This window comes from Sus scrofa, chromosome 9 (assembly GCF_054392235.1).
Source record: "Sus scrofa isolate SSC_HxYL_T2T_F1_AM1 chromosome 9, Sscrofa_HxYL_maternal_Yorkshire_Landrace_v2.0, whole genome shotgun sequence".
NCBI classification, from domain to species: domain Eukaryota; kingdom Metazoa; phylum Chordata; class Mammalia; order Artiodactyla; family Suidae; genus Sus; species Sus scrofa.
The window spans coordinates 87,830,211-87,851,989 of record NC_139391.1 but is presented as its reverse complement, the minus strand read 5'-3'; the positions used below and the strand labels follow the sequence as shown (position 1 = coordinate 87,851,989).

Here is a 21,779-nt window from a genome sequence, read left to right as displayed (position 1 = left end):
TTTTCTAATGAATTCTTTCTTTTTTTTTTTTTAAGAATAACTTAACTGGTAAGAATAACAAAAATAATATGCCCTCTGAAAATAAATAAAATATAAAATTCATAAGTTGATTAAAAAATGCGTAACTATATAAATATGTCCTCACAATTTGTTACATCTCATTGATTCTTCAATAAAGGCATTATACCATTCTAGGTAATGTGATAAACAAGACATTATAGACCTTACATTGTACCATGGAGAGAAATGGTTATTAATAATACAATTGTAGACCTATATTATTTAATTGTACAGTTTTATTATTTAATTATAATTATCATAAATTCTTTGATGGAGAGGAAATCCGAATCAGATGTAAGAAGACTTCAGCATTCCAAGAATGATATCAAATGACCCCCTTCATGGTGGATTATGCACTTATTTACTATGAGATATATTTTTTCTTCAGAGATTCCTTGTTTATGTATCAATTGTAGATTTTTGGTTTGCAGTTATTCTGAAGTTTTGATATAAGAGTCTATATGTATATGAGATTGTTTTAAATTGTTGTTCTCTTAATTTCAAGTTCATCTCCAGTGTCCTGCATTTGTACCCACCTCTTCTCATGATTTCTGATTTTGGTGGTATAATAGTGCATGGATGATTTTGTATCTTTACTGTATATATACCTTTACTGGTGAGCCTTGTCATTTGTGGAATTTTTGTTTCCTGTTGCTGTCTTTTCTTTTCTGCCTAGAGAAGTTCCTTTAGTATTTGTTGTAAGGCTGGTTTAGTGTCGTTGAATTCTTTCAACTTTTGCTTATATGTGAAGGTTTTGATTTCTCCTTCAAATCTGAATGAGAGCCTTGTTGGGTAGAGTAATCTTGGTTGGAGGTTTTTTCCTTTCCTCACGTTAAGTACATCATGCCACTCGCTTCTGGCCTGCAGAGTTTCTGCTGAAAAATCTGCCAATCACCTTATTGGGGTTCCCTTGTATGTTATTTGTTTGTTTTCCCTAGCTGCTTTCAAGATTTTTCTCTTTGTCTTTGATTATGGTTAGTTTGATTAATATGTCTTGGTGTATTCCTCCTTGGGTTTATTTTATATGGTACTCGTGCTTCCTGGATTTGAGTGAGTGGTTCCTTTCCCATGTGAGGGAAGTTTTCGGCTATTATCTCTTGGAATATTTTTTCTGTCCCCTTCTCTCTCTCTTCTCCTTCTGGCACCCCTATAATACGGATGTTGGTGCGTTTAACATTGTCCCAGAGTTCTCTGAGAATCTCTTCATTTATTTTCAATCTTTTTTCTCTTTTCTGTTCCGCATCCATAATTTCCACTAATCTGTTCTCCACCTCGCTTATTCGTTCTTCTGCCTCCTATATTCTGCTGTTGGTTGCTTCTAGTGAATTTTTTATTTCAGTTATTGTATTTTGCATCTCTTCTTGTTTAAGTTTTATATCTTGTATCTCTTTGGTCAGTGTTTCCTGTAAGTTATCCATCTTTGCCTCCAGTTTATTTCCAACGTCTTGCATCATCTTCAGCATCAACAATCTAAAGTGTTTTTCCTGGAGGCTAAGAATCTGCTCATTGCTGCTTAGCTGATTTTCTGGGGTTTTTCCTTTCTCCCTCATCTGAGTTATAGTTCTCTGTCTTTTCATTGTTATAGGTTTTTGGTGTGATGACCTTTTTACAGATAAAAGGGTTGTAGCCTCTCTTACTTCTGGTGTCTGCCCCCCTTCTCTAATGAACTCTTGAACTTAGAGAAATATACTTGAAACAACTAGAAACTACTTCAGTAATGATGAGAGATGTAGCAGGGAAGCTGGTTTAGTGTTTCCTAAACTTGCTGCACATTAGAATAACCACATGGTCTTTTCAAAATTTCAAAGCTGAGGCCACACCCCAGATAATTAAATGATAAATCTAGCAGGTGAATGGGGAGTGAAATTCAGTACTTAGTTTCCCACTGATTGCAGTGAGCAAAAAGATTTGGGAACCACTGAGATATTTTATCATATGTAATGGGCATCACTTTCAAACTTGGCTTCACTCTGTTTTAAATAAATCCTTCTCAGATGGAATATTCTCATACAATAGTTTTGTCCAAATATACATCTAATAATGATTGAGTAGAGATTATATAATACACTGTGCACCTCATGAATAAATGTCACGGGGCTGAGTTGTGAAACTGAAATTTCTCTCACCATATTTTAGAAAACAAAAGATAAATCAATGGGATATTTGGAAACACATAAATGATAAGATTCACTGAAAAAAATCACAAAAGAATAATGTTTGCAATAATGACAAAGCTGTTATACTTCAGCACATTTTTCAGCTATTAATTTTGATTGCTAGATCTTTAGAATAAGCTCATTGTGAATATTCAGAAAAAGCAAAATCAGTTAAAAAAAAAAAAGAATTGAACTTTTTCTCCTTGTCTTGTGATTTTTTTGTGCTTTAGTTAACAGAAGTATATGCACACTTAATAATACTAATATTAGGAAAAATCTATATCCACAGCAATGCCTACCATTTATTGAGTATTTTAGGTTCTTTTCATAGCTTATCTCCACTCTTGACATTGACTATGGTATTCATATCTTGTATTGAAAAGGAAATGGACATTAAGGGAGACTAAATCATTTACATAACTGATATGTGCAAAGCTAGGACAGTAAGCTAGAGGGCTCCACCTTGAAAGCATATGTTATTTGGTTTATTTCATTCTCTGTCTTTAGTCACACTAGCTAAATTTGTTCTGAATTCCTTCACATTAACACTATTTCTTCCAATATGTCTGCCACTTATGGACGACATATTGATGTCTCATAGAAGATGGGGTTCAAAAAGAATTATTTCTTGGCCTGAACGGTCACATTCAAATTAGGAAGGTGAGTGTGTGTTTGTGTGTTTCCTGAAGTGGGCAAATTTTGAGTCCAGTTTTACACGTATAAGGGTGAGATAAAAACAAAAATTACATGCTGGTGGGGATAAAACTGTTGAGCTTTTGGAAATTGGCTCATTCCTGTGTTTGCTGCAACCAGTCTGGAGCTTTGTGTCACACTTCCCTGCCATATGCAGGCACATTGGCTTTTTTCCTAGGGAAATTGTTTATTGTAAAACACACTTAGAAGATACTATTGGCTAAACAGCGGTTATCCCTGATTTCTGCCATAAGGAACTTAATATTTTGCAATTGTTATTTGATTTTAATGGCTTCTTGTGTTCAAGTGACAAAAACCAACTCACACTAGCTTAAGCCAAAATAGCAACAAGAAAAACAAAACTCAATGAACCACCACTACAGGTTTCCTAGAAGGATTCTGAGGTAGCTCAGACACTGAAGAAACTCCTGTAAGGACACTGCTTTGGGGATCTTAGGGGTAGACAAGCAGCCTATTATCTTTTCTAGGCTTTCTGCTTTGCCTCATATTTCCATGGTTGTTTACCTCATTCTCTTCTATCCCTTCAAGTACTGAAGTGTCTGTGTGTTGAGGAGGTTGGCAGGGGGCCCAGGGGTGAGCACAGCTTCATACTTATACCATTTCAACTTAGGGATCCGAAAGAGGAAAGAGTTCTCACCATCCTTATTCCCAGACCACAAATATCCCAAGGAATGTCACAGACAGCAATTTCCCTGTTGTCTCTTGAATTAATGCGTCACTGTGGCCAAGCCTGGTTTACACGCCCAATCTCCTCAGTTTTAAGATTGGTACCTCCACAAACTCCAGAGGTGGAGCAGATAGAGAATTGAACATGAATGGAAGGGGAGAAGAGTTGTTCCTGGTGAGGAAGAAGAAAGAGTGCCTGTAGACTAAAGTGGTAGGTGACAATTTCATAGGCATTCTTTGATTTCTTTGTATTAATTTACCTTCCTCATTACTTGGTAGAGAAGTAACAGATTTAGATGATAAGGTAAGTACCTTACCTACTAGTTCAAAGTTGATTGAAGGCATAGTTATGTTATTGAAAACACAGTAAAACTGTAAGTAATTGGAGTGTCTTGTGGTCATTTTGGTTTTGAATGATAAAAATAAAGTATTTTGAATTAGAATTGAGGTTAAGTCAAAGCCATCCAGTCATATTGAAATTACTTCTCTGTGCCTCATATGCCTCATTTGTTAAATGGGAGATACTAGGTAGTATTTTACATGGATTCAGTGAGATCATTTATAAAAGCTTTTAGTCAAGAACTTGCCATGTAGTAAATAGTGTATGTTAATAGTAAAAACAACTAACCAAGTCTAATGATAGCAACAAAAACAACTCTATTGTTAGTTATAAGTTAGAGATTAGAGTGAAATGATATATTAACACATTCACAAAAGGCCTAGTTTTATATGTGTGTACATATATATTTATACAATATGTGTATATGTATGTATATATATTCAATATACTGGTTTCAAAGATGAAATCTGAATGAAGGCATGTAGAATTTCAAGAGATGCTATTAACCCCAAATCCGTTTTGATGTTTTCCTCATCACTGGCTAGAACTTGAGCCTTTATGGTTTTAATATTTTAATCTTTCCTTCAAAAATTTTATTCCATATCTGTATAGAGTTAAGAAATTGTGAATCTAGTTCCCTAAACTAGACCCGTATGAAGAATGTTCTAAAAAATAACTTGTTTTAAAAAGCGTGAAAACTCACATATTATAAACTAGACCCTTATGAAGAATGTTCTAAAAAATAACTTGTTTTGTTTTAAAAAGCATGAAAACTCACATATTATTTCTCAACTCTGCATAATTTAAAGCACTTATATGTAAATGAATGAAATATATGGAAATAATAATCCATATGATGTTTATTAAAATAGTATGTCCAGTGAAAAAGGAGTATTTGGAAAGTTGGTTTCACATTCAGAATCCACTTACCTAGGTGTGTGAGAGTAGAGAATAAGTACCTTTGTTAAAATGCTTCTACTAAAAAACCAACCAACCAACCAATCTTACAAAATAGAATAACACTTTATTTTGAAAGACACAATTTTTTTTTTATTTTTAAGAAAAAAATATAATTGTTGACCACCAGATGGCTCCCATATTTTTAAAAATTCAGCAGAAAGAGTATAAATTCAGTTCAAAATACATAAACATCAATTTTAAAAAAATAAAGCTAAAGAAAGTCATATACCTGTGAAAATCTTAAGTACCCAAAAAAATCGAGGTTTCATAATTTTTGAAAATTTCTCTTCCTTTGAAAAAATGTATGACATGTATATGGACAGCATGACACAATGTTCTTTTCAAATATGTACTCCACTGAAAATAACCATGCCGTTGGTATAACCCGATGGAAAAATAAATATTACACAGAAAAAAATGCTCAAAATGTCAATGATACAATGGCTTTAGTAATTTCATATTACATTTTAAATAACACAAATTGTGTGCCTCACAATAAATATAAAGACAAATCCATATGCTTTTGTGCTTCTAAATTTTGTCCTGTGACTATGTATTATTGATGAGGCATTTTTAATGACACCTGTTCTTTATATAGATTTCATTCTATAGGAATTTAATAATAATGTCACATTACAAATCATATTCTCCATAAAAGCAAAATAATTTTGACCTGTGTCAAAAATGGAGCCACTTTGTGATGTGTTACATTAGGCATCATAGCTCTACTGCAGACATTGTTGCTCCCACAGACAATGTTTTATACTAGTTTTAATATGTAAGCTATTAAGATTAAAGACCTTGCACTTGTCACTCTGACAGCTTTTTTAAAGGCTAAGCTGTCCAATTTGTCTTTCATTAAAAGCTTTTGTGCAGTTTTGTGATATGTAGTCACTGAGCCGTTGAGCTTCAGAGCATACAATTCTATTTTGAGGAAAAAAAATTTTTTTGTCAATAAAAGAGGCATATACTTCAATGAGTCATCCTAACAGAGCAAACTCACAAGAAGGAGTTGACCTGCACGTCTGCCCCGCTCCTGAATTTTCCCTACCTTTTCTTGTTAGCACAAAGCTTGCCCCTGTGCCTCACACCACAGAGGAAACCAGAAATGTGGAGACAAGGTCTCCTTAGCCCATATGGTTTTATTTGTGTTCCGCTGGCACAGTTATAGTCATACAGTAACCAACATAAATTTTTAGTTTTATTATCACCTCTAAAAAGAGACAGAAATGTGAAAATTGAAGCCAGAAGGTTTGTATCACAGGATTAATTAGGCAGGGCCAACTGGAGTCTCACTCCTCCTGGCAGTGAGTGCCTCAAGAAGGTGCCTGCCTTCAATTATGGAGCGCACAAAGCAATTAAAAACCCTGTTTCTTTTTCCTGAGGTGTTACTTGTTACTTGATAAATCTCTTTTTTAAAATTCTCTGGGGAGCTGAACTGGCTTGAGGTGTAATCTACCGGGGTAGATATTCATGAAAAATTGATTTAGTTCTAGCCTAAGTGCAATAGGTTTAAAATAAACCTGAAAGGAATGAACAGTGTGTTTCTTGGCTGACATTTTATTGGCCATTTTTTTAATGCACAAAAGACTAGATAATTAAGAATTGAGACATTATGGATCTCCACCAGCAGATATGAATCGAATTGGTCAGCCATCCCAGGCATTTTCTCCTAAGTCACAGTACACATTTGATTAACCTTTTTCACAGGGTAATTTGTACAATTCCATGGAAAAAATGTGGTGTGCATAAGTCAGAATTAAGTGCATGCCTCTCAGAGCCCACATCCCCTTTCTAATAGAGAATCAGCTCTGTATGAAATTGTATCTTTCTATCTGATTTATGTCCTAGTCCAGTGGGATTTAAAACTTGGATCTGTTGTTCTATTTCTCCAAAAGGAACTTTTGTTTTTCACTCTTACTTGCAGAGTTAAGACAATAATATAATTCTCAAAAATATCCGTTAACAGTTTTGAAGTAAACTTCACTTGTCTTCTGTACAGCTAGTTTTGTGGACTGGGGTTTTACCACTAGTACGTAAATCACCTAGCTAACCCTTTCCTCTGAAATATAAATAATTTAAAATATGCAATAAGTACAGAGAATAACTTCTACAGAGAACAGTGCTCTATCAAGACATATGGGCTTAAGCTTTATCAGTGATCTCATACTTCCTGTTGAAAAGAGAAGCAAAATACTTTTTAAATCAATAGGCTGAAAACCATGATTGTAAATACAGGAATGAGACTCTACTTTCACTTAAAAAAGCATATTATGTATGACTTAATAAAACAAAGACAGATATCAGTCTAGGTTATTTTCTGTGATTTGTATTTGAAATTAAAAAATGTTATTTAAGAAAGTTAATTATAAAAATATTTTATTTCGTCTTCCCTTTTTCTATTATTTTATTTCTTCCTCTTAAGCATAATGTAAAAGTTAGGCAGATTTTAAAAAAAGATTATTTATTGTCAAGATATAGTTAAAATATTTTAAAAGCCATTATAATCAGAAAATAATTTAGTCTTTTAGTGAAGATAAACTTGGACAAAATATGACTTCTGAAATCTAGATTCTAGTCACTAGAAATTAATTCTGACAAATTCTATTTGGCTTGTATTATGTATCAATTGATGTATTTTTCTATTTCTTAAGAAAAGCATGATCATTTTTTTTTTTCATTACTGGCCAGATTTGAAACAATATGTTTTTTTCCTTTGCATTATGGCTTAATGGGCCTAAATGTTTATTAGAAGAAAATACCAGAATGATAATATCTTAGGATATCTGGAAAGATGCCAGAAAATATTTTGTATGTTTATTTTAGCCCTGGCTATAAACTTTCAGCAATAGGTACCTGAATAGAAATATGGTTCTATTTTGCCAGTGATTTTAGTAAAACTAACTACTTCGTCTTTTAAGTGAAGAAGTCTGAAGAATGAGGTCTGTGATATGCTAATTATTTCTATTGGAACATTGACTATAGGTAGGCCTTTGGGAAATAGGCTAATAGTGTGTCTCAGATCCTTTTATGATTCTTTTCCCTCTCTTTTGAGCTCTCTATACTGGGTATTGCTTTTCTTCAAGTTCCCCAATGTACTAGACTGGATCCCCAGATGGGCCCATGATTCCTGTCTCCTCGTACCAAGTGTTTGTGTAATCCCCTGCCCATGAGCGTAGGTGGGACCCGTTACTATAATGGACATCATCACATGATTAGATTACATATTATGGCAAAAGTGAAAAGATTTTACAGGTACTTTTAAGGTTCCTAACCAGCTCTTTTAAGTTCTTCAAAAGGGAGTTGATTCTGGATGGGCCTAGTCTAATCAGGTGAATGCTTTAAAGGAGGGACTTGAGGTCACAAAGCAGCAGAGATTCTTCTCTTGCTCACCCTGAAAAAGCAAGACACTGGTGTCTTATAGCTACAAGGAAATGAATTATGTCAACAAACACTTAAGATTCAAAGAGGCTCTTGAGCTGCAGATATGACCCAAGTTCTAGTCCACTCTTGTTTTCAGCCTTATGAGACCCTGAACAGTAAACCCAGCTAAGCTGTTTCTTGATCCCTGACCCATGGAAACTAGGATATAAAGTTTGTTACGTAGCAGTGGATAGCTAATATATCCTTCACAACTATTCATGTCCTAGTCACCTATTTCCTAAAATTTACTCAGGACATTAATGCCAAACTATGTTAATTAGTGTTATAGACTACACCAAGTAACTGAATAAAAAACTTGTAACTTGCTAGAAACAGATAACTATGTTTCTCAAAGCTTTACTGTTCTAATATGTACTTCTCAAAGGCTTCTTTAATCTCAAAGGAGGATTAACATAAACAGTATGTTCCAAACCTCTTAAGAGACATCTTTTTTCCCCCATGTGGCAACTTAGTGTTCTAAGGATCTCTCCTAGGAAAGGAACTTCTGGGTTAATTCATCATCCTAGTTTAAAAATCATTACCCCTTTATCTCTAAATTAGGAATCTGTTACTAGCAAAGACTAAATAAATTCAACTTCAATTTCAATGGTTATTAGGAGAACAATGTATTAAACTTTCCGCAGTATTTTCACTTTAAAATAACATTGGAAAAAAAGGGTTTTAACCAGAAGAAATCTATCTCTCTTAATGGAGATTTTAATATATTTCAAAACAATGACCCCATCCACTGTAGAGTTGTCAAAATTCAAAATAATAAATAAAATTAAAATTTTGTAATCTGGTTACACCCTTGCTGAGGCTCAATTTAGATTAACACCAAGCCTATCATTTGGATTTCTAAAGTAGGTTTCTGCATATGATAAGAAACATAGATCATAGACTTTGTTCCCAAAATTCCTATCACGGCATTTCTTTGAGATGTTTGGAAAGGAAAGGAAAATGTTGCCAGGGAAGATTTTGCTTCTCTTCAGCACAGGACCATTTTTCAAGCCCATCTGCATGCATCTTACCTAATAAAGTTCCCAGAGAGTCAATTTGCTCCCCTTACCTCCTTAAATTTGCTTGTTCCCCCTGGGCCTTTTGAGATCATTGCCACAGAATCAAAGTGAAGAGTTCCTATATTCTTTTCTTCATTTTGCTGGCTCTGAAAACTAGTATATAAGTCTGAATGGTGGAAAAACAAAATTAATGGAAGTGGGTACCAGTTAATAAAGTTTAACTAAATTAATTTAAGTAGTACTTTTACTTTAATATCATTAAATTTCTTCATAACTTTAAACAGCCATTACAATATTAAACTCATTTATAGAAATCTGTAGTCCCTCTGCTTGTAGGTACCTTGCATGGCATTTGCATGAGAAAAGTCAATGCTTAGAACCTTCTAGAAAATTTACTGTAAATTCAGAATACAGGAGAGTTTATTCATATTTCAAAGCATTGCTGAACTTTGTTTATCTAAAAGATAGAGTTGTGCAAAAATTCTAATCTGTTTGATACTCTCTTCACTTAATAACCTAGTATTGTTGTCAGATGTAGCCATAGTAATTTCCCTCTACATTCCCTGAAAACCATAATGGATTGGAACATATATTTCTTCCTACCTGCCTATGCTATGATTATATTCTCACAAACCTGAGGGGGCTTCATAAATAAAGAAAATGAAATTGAACTTATGACAACTGTAATTCAGCATTTCTCAAATATGGCCCATATATGTTTTAGTTCATTCTTTGTTGTAGGAGGCTGGTATGTGTTTTGGAAGATATTTAACAGCATCCCTGGGTCTCTACTCACTTGATGCCAGTAGCATCCCTTTCTCGAGTTGTGACAAACAAATGATATTGCCAAATGTCCCATGAGAGGCAAAATCCCCGTTAGTTAAGATCTACTCTAATTATATACCTTCTGCAATTTGGAAGTTGGTTGGCTTAATTTTAATTTGAAAGCATTTGGTTAATATTTTGAAATTTTATTATTGATGATTTGGTGCTAAAAAATCCAGACGGCATTTTTGGTATTGCTGTCTTTTTTTTTTTTTTTTCTTTTTTTCTCTTTTTTTTTTTTGTATTTGTTGTGTTTGATGAATGTTAACAATTAGAACACAAAACTAAAGTCTTTTAGTGCTTAGTTAAGTGGTCAAGTATTGCTATCTAGCACATAAGTTTTGATGCATGCAGTATTATACCTTTGAAAAGACAATTATTGTCAAAATATTGATGTTGTTTAGAGAGGGTAGTACTTTGCAGGAGCTAAGCCAGCACAGAGGTGTATTTTGGAGACTGACTGAGCTTATGGTAGCTTCCTGATTTGTTCTGCTAGGGTAGAAATCAATGAAAGGATATCTTAATTTTTGAAAGAGTTACTTTGTCCATTTTCCCTTTGCTTACTTTCTTCCAGCTGCAACAAGTTGCAATTGAACAGGTGTTGCTTATGCATTATAAAAAATTCTGTTCTGATTTGTGCTTTTGCCTCATAAGAATATCTTAGAAACAAGTTATCATATGTGGTCTTGTTAACTGGGTCTTAGAAGTTTACTTATCCTTTTCTTTATGGTTTCCTGAAAAAGGAAAGTCCCAAGTTCTGAAAGTGGGAAGAGAACAGGATGAAAATTCCCTGTTTGGCTAACTTCCTGAAAGACTGATTTAAGAAGAAAACAGGTCAGCAAAGAAAATTCTGACCAAGAGATGAAGTGCAATTTAAGCAGTTAAAATAGTCAAGGGATGTAGAAAAAAAAAAGTGGGCCATATGCCTGACTCACCCAACTTCCCAAGTTTAAGCATACTGATTTCCTCAGACTGCAGAGAATCTGAAGGAGCAGTGGAGGGTGAATCTTTGTCAGTGAGGATTTTTCTAGGAAAACTGCCCTCATCCTGAAGAACAACTTGCTGGTTTTTTGACAAGCTCCATCCCCTTGTACCTGGGTATCTGGGTCAAGACGGCTTCTTGAATCACGACATATGCTGTTATCAGGAAATTCTCTTGCCACACTCTTCTGATGTTGAGCCCAAGTCACTAGCTAAGAATCTTCCTTTTCTTTCAGTGCTATTTTATGTTGCTACTCCTTAATCTTACTTGATTACAGCAACACATTCTATTAGGCAAGATTTCACATCTTTGAAACATCCAAACAAAGACCCAGAGTAAAAGCCATTCTGCTCTCAGGAGGCTCTTCTGCGTGTGTAAATTCATGGACAAACAGACATATATTTAAGAAGAGCATCATCTAACTTTACCCACAATCTTATGTATCCACAATATTCCTTAGAAGCCTGTCAAGCAAAAAAATTGGTACACTCTTTCATACCAGTAAGTATTTTTGACAGTTTTAATTGTACTCCAATAATTCTTACCCCCAAAAGGGATGGTCTACTCAAAAGATAAATTTCACTGTCCATCTTAGAAGAAAGAATTTGCCTAAAATTAAAAATGATAGTCTTTTGAGCTATGAAATATTAAGGTTAAATTTCCACTCTTGATTTCAGGACATGATTTTTAACAAGGTCATTTTCATAGGTCAGTAAATAATTTCTTTTGGGTCCATGATGCACCTACATTATTACAAAGTCTGCTTTGTAACAAATGTTATTTTGAGGTTACTGTGTGTTTGGACAATGGACATAGATAGTGCCTAAATGGATGTTCTGTGGTTTGAAGAGCTTTTCTGGAAAGAGTAAAATATTACTCACCTGTATTTTTCTCTTACTCTGATTTTTTTATACTCTTGTCCTTCCCATCAGCATTTAAAAGCAATTTAAATCTTTCCATGTATCTTCTCTCTACTCATTTACTCTTCAACTCCCTCTACCTCTAATAATCTAGCTTCTTCCCTATCAGTTTGCAAATCTATTTTTGCTAAGGCCACCTTTGACTTCCATGTCATTAAATGTAACAAGCAATTATCAGCTGTATATCATTTGATCTCTCATTAGCACTAACCTCTGTGGCTTCTCTCTTTTCCACTGGCTTACAGGTCACTGACAATCTCCTCCATCCCCTTTTACCTTTATGAACATATTTCCCAGACTTTGCTGCTGTGTTCATTCCTCACTAGCAGTTTTGAAGTTTCTAAGATTCTATTCTAAGCCTCTTTTCTTTCATGTCACATACTTGCCTATTAAGTCTCATCCATTCTAGTGGCTTCACTACCACCTATGCAGGGAAGACTTCTATTTCAGTTACTTATTGTTGCATAACAAACCACTCAAAAATTTAGTGGCTTAAAATTACAACTATTTTATTATTTCTCACTAATGTTGGTGTTGACTGGGCTAAGGCCGCATGGCTTTCTTACTTCATAGTATCAGTTTTGACTGCATCAAGTGTAGGCTCAAATGTGCTAGAGGGCCAAGATGGCTGGTTCACATGGCTGGCATTTGATGCTGGCTAGTGGCTGTGAGTTCATCTGAGACTGTCAGCTGGAACAGCCACAGGTTTCCCATGCATGTGGCTTGGGCTTTTCTCAGCATGGTGGCTGAGTTCCAAGAAGAAGTGTTCCAAGAGTGAGAGATCCTAGAGGGAGGAGATAGATGCTCTAAGTTCTCTTTTAAAAGGATGTCTAGGAGTTCCTATCGTGGCTCAGCAGAAACGAATCTGACTGGTATCCATGAGGACACAGGTTTGATCCCTGGCCTTGCTCAATGTGTTAAAGATCCAGCATTGCTGTGAGCTGTGGTGTGGGTTGCAGATGAGGCTTGGATCTGGCATTGCTGTGGCTGTGGTGTAGGCCGGTGGCTACAGCTCTGATTTGACCCTTAGCCTGGGAACCTCCATATGTCATGGATGTGGACCTAAAAAGACCAAAAAAAAAAAAAAAAAAAAAAAAAAAGGATGTCTATGTTTATTACGCTGTCACTTCCACTACATTCCATTGGTTAAGCTGTCATAGGGACAACCCAGATTCAAGAAGGAAAGGAATAAACTCCACATATTGATGGAAAGAATAGTAAAAGGGTTTGGTCATCTTTAATCCAGCTACAAATTATGCAAACTCAAGCAAAATACCCTCACCCCTCCCCATGTACCCCAAAGTCTCATCCCTTATTGTATCAGGCTCAGATTGTAGCATCCGATTATCTAAATCATGTTCAGGTACAGATGAGGCGCCTCTTGATGTGAAGAGCTATAAACTGGGAGACAAATTACCTGACTCCCACAAACTCAATATACAATGCCCAGACAAGGACAGTAGAATGAACATTCCATTAAAAAAGCCAGAAGGAAAATAGTGGTTACTGATTCATAGAAAACTTGAAATTCAGCTGAACACATGTCAGTTCCTTGATTAGAGCTCCTTCTTGCTTTCTCGGATTGATTCTCCATGCCTCTTAACTATACCCGTTGGGATCCCATCTCTCCCAAGTGGGTCATCCTTTTCCTTAAGAGCTATTCCATGTATAACTGATTAGCTTTCTCAGGCTATGTCCTGCTTGCAGGAAGTTGGGGTCTCAAAGGCCTGTTTTAATTTTGAATGATCACTGTTCCTTTTAGTACAAGTTGGTATAATCCCTTAGAAACTTTGTGGACTTCCTGAGTATAAAAATAGAGTCCATTCTATTAGACAGAAGAGATGGAAATTTCTTTTTAGAAGGCCCCTCTCTACCTTGGACTGAGAATTGGAAGCCTTGTTGTTTAGAGGAAAGTTTCAGTGAGGCACTTAAAATTTTTTCAGTTCTTAACAAATGTTATTATAGCCACACACTTGGGATCTTGATTCTAAGACTGAATTATTATTGGCAGTGCCTTGGAACGTCTTGTAGAATAGACCAATTTAGAAAACAATTTTAATAATAATTACTGTCCAATTATTTACTATTTGGGGGGGAAAACATGGAAAGGATTTGACACAGGCAACTAATCTTAATCTACAGTGACCTAGTGACAACAGTTTTCTTGCCTGGAAAAAAAACAAGCAGAGTAATAGGATTGCAGTAGTCTATTTATACAGGTAGATTTCTCAAAGAATACAGTTAAGCATTTTATTTAGAGGATTCATACTAAAGGTACCTTCTCCCAGTCTACCAGTGTTAAGGGAACAAATAAACAGGTGAAGTTTAAAGTATTTTATAATTGCCTGAAGTATGAAGCAGGATTCTAAAAATTTCTTCACATCTGCTCTTTTTAACGGATGTAATTAAATAAAAATGATCAGCTATTTCCCCAATTGCTAGATCAATTATTAAAACTAGAGCTATATTTTTATGACAATTACCATAGACCCACATTTGTAAACAAGATAATATTATGTATAACTTGATCAAAATTCTATGTGCAAATTGTTGACAAAATAACCTTAAGAAATATGACATTACTAATCACATTTCATAGCATTAGATTAAAAATGCTTTTAATCATTTTAGTAATATCAAAGTAAAAGTAAGCAGGCTAAATGGAAATTAAAATATATTAAATATAAGGAACTTTAGAAGTTATAAATAAGATGAGCCTATGAGAAAGGAAAGGGGAAATAAATAAATTGAGAGCTTTTGTGTCATTTGATTTTAGAGAATATAAATTGCCTTCTAATGTAGACTATTTTCATTTATATTAAAAATTGAATTCTGTAAGAAGTGTTAAGTAATTGAGCTAATGTCTAATAATTTCCACATGCAACAGTTGATTTCAAGCTTTGTTTTCATAGGTTTTTAAAGTTTACTTTTGAGACTGGCTGGTAGTTTGGAAAGTAGCAATGATGTGCAAGATGTGGCTCCTGTTGGATCCACTTATGGGCATCTCTTCCCAACAATTTGTACAAAATGTAGGCCATAATGAGAGTATTTACACCATGGGAAAAAAGCATATACTACAAATAAGGGTTTCCTGTCTCCCTAGAGAGATGATGGTAATACATTTATCAACATCATAACAGTTAGTAACAGTAGATTTATACTCCACCATTGAAAGTCAAGTATTACACCTTTGTTATTCTTAGACTCCTTCTAACAAATTCAACGTGAGTCAAATTAACAAGGGTTAGCAGACATTTGGTCCTGTCTAATAGATCCATACGACATTTGCTCAATGCCAAAAGGTCCTTGATATTTGGTCCTGGCCAAAACCATTTGGCATGGGTCAAATATGCTCATGTATATTTTAGGCAGGACCAAATAATCAAGGACTTTTTGGCATGAACCAAATATTATATGAATGGTTTTGGACAGGACCAAATGTCCCGTAAGGAAAACAGGAATTTGCTACAACCTCTTCATTCAGTGATGACTGGAACAAAAGAAAATGAAACAACACACACACAAAAAGCCACTATCCAAATCATGGAGAGACACATTCTCTATAAAGCTTAAAAATATTTCCTTTATTTTTCCTTGAAAATTCTAAATTTCTCCCCTTATGAATGTAAACAATTCCTTATCTCAATGTTTCTAGATGAGAATTTATTTATATTACTAAATTCATTGATTGTTTCTAACAGTGGTTTTTTTTTTTTTTGGTTGAGTTTTTAATGTTTTCTATGCATAAGATCATATCACCTGTAAATAACTACTTTGCCTCTTCTTTTTCAATTTGGATGCCTTTTATTTCATTGTTTTCCTGATTGCTCTAGCTAGGGCTTCCAGTTCTATTGTAAATAATAATGATGAAAGTGGGTGTCCTGTCTTGTTCCTAATTTTGGAAGAAAAGCTTTAAAATTTTCACTGTTGTTGGTTTGCCATTTATAGTCTTTCTTATGTTGAGGTATGTTCCTTCCATAACCACTTTGTTGGCAGTTTTTACCATGAAAGGATGCTGTATTTTGCCAAATGTTTTTCCTGTGTCTATTAGGAGGATCATATAATTTTTTTTGTTTTAATGAGATAAAATTGACATACAACACAATTATTTGATTTATGTATATACGAAATGATTACTAGAAGCTTGGTTAAAGTTGATGATCTTATATAGAGACTGTATAGATCAAAATAGAGATATAGATAATTCCTTGTGATGAGAACACTTAGAATTTATACTCTCCTGCCTTTATATATTTCATATATCATATATAACTATAGTCATCATGTTGTAGATAATAAATATCATGAATGCTTACTTATCACTGAAAGTTTGTGCCTTTTAACCACATTTATCTTATTTCCCTTAATACCAACTCTAACCTCTGGCAACTACAAATCTGATTTCTTTTTCTCTCTCTTCTTTTTTTTTTTTTTTTTTTTTTAGATTCCACATATAAGTGAAATCATAACAGTGTTTGTCATTCTCTGCCTAATTTATTTCACTTAGCATAATGCCCGCAAGTACTGTTCATGTTGTCACAAGTGGCCCTGTATCCTTCATTTTTTTTTTTGTGCTAAAAATATTCCATTGTATATATGTGCTTTATACCCTGTTTTATTGTGCTTTGCTTTATTGCACTTTGCAGGTATTGTATTTTTTTTACAAATAGAAGGTTAGTGGCAACTCTCTGTCAAGCAAGTATATTGGAGCAGAACAACATTTGCTCACTTTGTCTCTCTGTCATATTCTGGTAATTCTTGAAATGTTTTAAATTTTTTCATTACTTTTACATTTGTTATAGTGATCTGTGATCAATGATCTTTGATGTTACTGTTGTAGTTGTTTTGGGGTGCCATGAACCACACTGATAGAAGACATAGAACTTAATAAGTGTTGTTATGTGTCTAATAGCTCCACAAACTGGCCATTCCCCCATTTTTAGCCTTCTCCCTGAGCATTATTTATCATGTTCTTTTGTGTAATCACTATAGGTTCTTCCCTTGTGAATATGATGTTTCTTACGTAAAATACTGTAAAATTATAACAATATATTTTAAGCTGATAACTTTGATAGAATTACTGAAGTTAACACTTTTCTCTTTCCCTTCACATTTTAGGTTATTGATGTTACAATGTACATATTGTTTATATTGTGAACTAATAAGAGATTATTGCAGTATAGTTAGTTTTACAACATTTGTTTAGCTTTTAAACTGGAGTTGTAAGTGAACTATGCATTACCATTATATTACAAAATCTAATTTTGGCTTTGTATTTACCATTACTAGTAAGTTTTATGCTACTTTTTATATTCTTAATATTAATTAATGTAATTTTATTTCTACCCAAAGAACTCCATTTAGCATTTCTTGTAAGATAGGTCTAGTGGTGATGAATTCCCTCAGCTTTTGTTTGGGAAAGTCTTTGTTCTTTATTTCTGAAGGGCAGCTTTAGAATGCTTGGTTGACAGTTTTTTATTTCGATATTTTAAATATATCATCCCATTCTCTCCTAGCCTGAAAAGATTCTATTGAGAAATTCACCCTGACATATAGGAGCTCTGTCGTTTCTACTTTCAGAATTTTTTTTTTCCTTTCTTTTTTCTTTTTAGGGCTTCACCCATGGCATATGGAGATTCCCAGGATAGGGGTTGAATCTGAGCTGTAGTTGTCAGCCTACACCACAGCCATAGCAACACAGGATCCCAGCCGCATCTGCGACATACACCACAGCTCATGGCAATGCAGGATCCTTAACTCACTGAGCTAGGCCAGGGATTGAACCTGTATCCTCATGGATGCTAGTCATATTTGTTACTCGCTGAGCCACAATGGGAACTCCTCAGAGTTCTTTCTTTGTGTGTGTGTTTGATTTTGACGCATTAATTACAATGTATCTTGGTGCGGTCCTCTTCAGAATCAATTCTTTGGATGTTCATTTCTTTCCCAAGAAACTTTAGGAAGTTTTCATCTAGTACTATTTAAATATATTTTCCATACCTTTCCTTCTCCACTCTTTCAGAAATTCCCTTATTGTGGATATTATTTCTTTCTGAATTCTAAAAACTGTGTCCCATCAGTTCCATGGGCTTTCTGCACTCCTTTCCATTCTTCTTTCTTTTTGTCACTCTGCCTGGATAATTTCAAATGTCCTGTCTTTTAGGTCATTGTTTTTCTTTCTTTCTTTTTTTTCTTTTGGTTTTTTTTAAACCTCTGTATTGAATTCTGTAGTCCTTATATATTTTTAGCTCTAAGATTTCTGTTTGTGTTTGTATGTGGTTTGTATGTGTGGGGTTTTTTTTTGATTGTTTTTATTTTTGTGATGAATTTCTCATTTTTTTCATTCACTGTTTTTAAAATTTTGTTTGTCTGTGTTCTTATAGTTCACTAAACTTTAAGAGGGTTATTTGAATTCTTTGACAGTTTACAAATCTCCATTTCTTTAGAGTCTGTTATTGTAGCTTTATTACATTTCTTTGGTGGTATAAAATTTGGTGGTATACCTTATTTTTTATGATCCTTTTTTCCTTATGTTTGTTTCTGTACATTTCAGTAAGCGTTCTCCCCTTCCAGGCTTTATGGGCTTGCTTTGGCAGAGACAGTTATTGACCAGTCAGCTCAGTTTAAGTAACTAGACATATCTGCTGGTAATGTCATTAAGAAGGTGGAGCTTGCTATCAGGGTCTACTTAGGGGCAAGGCTGTTGCCTAAACTCTGAAAATGAGGATGCTCTTGCTGGCTAATAACTTTAGATAGGACTACTTGTCCAGTTCCCTGCCCAAGCAAGGCTATAGGATAAGCTCCAAGATTGCCTGGTTTTTCTTGTCAGGCTATTTGGACAGTTAGGACTGAATACTATACTTCAGCAGTAAATGGGGCTATGAATTAGCTTCCCTGCCTGGCAAGACAGACAGAAGGAGCCTGGGGCCTGCTGGGGGATTAAATCATAAATCACTGACTTCCCTGGTCAGGTGATGTCACCAGTTCTGCTCTGCAGATGTAGAAAACCACAGACCATTTTCTGTTCAAGTACTGATGTAAGCAAGGCTGTTGAATGGACTATGCAGATTCCTGTGTGTTCTGGTTAGGTTCCCTGGTTGGATAGGTTAAAAACTGTATTCAGCAATGTGGGGGGTAGGGGGTGGAGGGGTTCTGATTTAGTTTCCCTGCTGAGGCACAGTGGGTGAAATAAGACCAGTATTTTTGTGGCCTTGACTCAAGCTGACCCATGCCCCAAGTTCCTTGCCTGAACAGGGACACTACCTTGCCTTGCAGACTAACTGCTCTGCTTGCTAGATTCTGTTCAAGTGTTGGTAGACTATAAGGTTTTCTAGGTCTTCTGGCCAACCTTAATATTATGGTAGGGCTGGGAGCTTTACTTAGCAGTGGGTGGGGCTATGACTCAGTTTCCCTGTGTGGGTAGGATGGGTTCAAGCACTTCCCAAATTTTAGTTGGGCTTTCTGTTTGGAGATGGGTAGAGGAGGCACTATTTTAGGCTGTGAGTAGAGCTATGAATAACCTCCCCTGGACATAGCAGGGGACCCTTCATACCCAGAACTGATTTTTCTCTGGAGGCAATCACCTCTGTCTGCAGGACTCTGCCCAAGTATTTTTGGGCTACATAGCTTCTAGGTGTTCTTACAGCCCTCCTAGTGAGCATGGGGGCTACACATAGTAGTGTGTTGGCTTACAGTTTCCTGGCCACAATGTGCCACTGACTTAGTTCTGCAGATGAGCAAAGGTGCTGGTTGGGATTACTACTTGGGTTCTGCAGGTATGAACTCTGCCAAGGAATGAGTGCTGGCAGTTGCACACTCCTCCCTCTTCTTCATCACAATCAGATCCCCAGTGGTTGAGCCCTGCAGATGTCTGTGCAATCATCATGGGGCATGACCAGAATGCCAGCTCCTGAGAGGCAATCCATAATTCTGGAGGAGCTGGATGTTACTCTTGGGGTTTATTTTCTCATTGGAGGAAAAGTAGACTCAGAAGAGACCTCTCTATGAGGTGCTGTACCAGCCTCGGGATGGTACTGCTCAGGCTCACTCCTGAATTCCCTCAGTTAGTGTCTTGTTCATGAATATTTTGTAGTTGTTCTTCTTGTGAGGGGGAATAAAATGAGGAATGATCTATGTCACCATTATGGTGATCAGAAATCAGATCGTATGATTTTTATCATTTATTCTATTAATGTAGTGTATCACATTTATTGATTTGTATATGTTGAACCATCCTTGCATCCCAGGAATAAATCCTACTTGGTTATGGAGTATAATTCTTTAAATGATTTGATGACTTTGGTTTGCTGATACTTTGTTCAGATTTTTTTAATATGAGTATTCATCAGGGATATTAGCCTATAAATTTATTACAGTGTCCTGATCTTTGATAGAAGGGTAATTATGGCCTTGTAAAATGAATTTGGGAGGGTTCCCTCTTAAATTTTTTGGAAATATTTGAGAAGAATTGGTATTAAATCTTTAAATGTTTTTGTAGAATTTGCCAGTGAAACAATATGGTCCTTTGGTTTTATGCGTTGGGAGATTTTGATTACTAAATTTAGTCTCCTTAGTTGTTACTTGTCTGTTTATATTTTCTCTTTCTTCCTGATTCAGAGGTGGTCGGTTGTGTATTTCTGGTAGATTGTATAGGAATTTGTCTTTTTCTTCTAGGTTATTTAATTTACTCATATGTACTGGTTGATAGTAGTTTTTTAATGATCATTTGTATTTCCACACTATCAGTTGTAATGCCTCCTCTTTCATTTGTGATTTTGAATCTTTCTTTTTTCCTTGGTTAGTTTTACTAAAGTATTGTCAGTTTTGTTTATCTATTTGAAAAAATAGCTGTAAGGTTTTTTTCCTATCATTTTTCTCAACTCTATTTTATTTTATTTTTACACTCTAATCTTTGTTATTTCCTTTCCTCAGCTCACTCTGAGTTAATTTGATCTTCTTGTTCTAGGTCCTTGAGGTGTAATTTTAGATTTCTTCTTTGAGTTCTATTTTCTTAATATTTGCATTTATCACTATAAACTTCCCTCTAAGAACAGCTTTTGCAGCACTGCATAAGTTTTGGTATGGGATGCTATCATTTTCATTTGCTTTGAGATTTCTTTTTCCTATCTCTTTTGATTACTTCTTTGACCCATTGGTTGTTGAGCAGTGTGTTGTTTAACTTCTACTTATTTGTAGGTTTTGCAGGATTCCTCTTGTTCACATCTAGTTTCATGCCTTTGTGGTTAGAAAATATCCGAGGTATGATTTCAGTGTTCTTAAATTTGCTAAGATCTGTTTGTTTGTTTGTTTGCCCTGTCATGTGGTCTATCCTGGATAATGTTCTCTGTATATACCTCAGAATACTGTGTATTCTCCTTTTGGATGGAATGTTCTATAGATATATGTTAGGTACATTTAGTTTAATGCATGGTACGTGTCCAATATTTCCACACTGATTTTCTGTCTGGATTACGTATCTGTTGCTGAAAGTTGGAAATTGGTTCTATCCTTTAAAATGTTTGCATTTACTTACTAAATTTATGTACTATAATGTTGTTACATATATTTTTATGATTTTTATATCTTCTTGATGAATTGACTCCTTTGTCACTTTATATGACCTGTTTGTGGGTTAAAGTCTATTGTGTCTGATAAATATAGCTATCCATCAGTTCTCTGGGGTTTTACTTGCATTAAATATCACTTTTTCCATCA

At 34.9% G+C, this 21,779-nt stretch overlaps 1 long non-coding RNA gene across 2 annotated transcripts in view; it reads right to left on the bottom strand.

Moving 5' to 3' along the window:
• Positions 1-4,940: 4,940 nt before the first annotated feature.
• Positions 4,941-21,779, bottom strand: part of LOC110255478 (uncharacterized) — a 165,231-nt gene continuing 148,392 nt past the window's right edge. The window contains exons 4-5 of one of the 2 annotated variants that reach the window (XR_014815892.1): positions 9,389-9,504; positions 4,941-8,290 (exon numbers count right to left, since the gene is read on the bottom strand). This is a non-coding gene — a long non-coding RNA (uncharacterized LOC110255478). The remainder of the gene's footprint in view (positions 8,291-9,388; positions 9,505-21,779) is intronic. The other variant, XR_014815893.1, reaches the window with a different exon arrangement.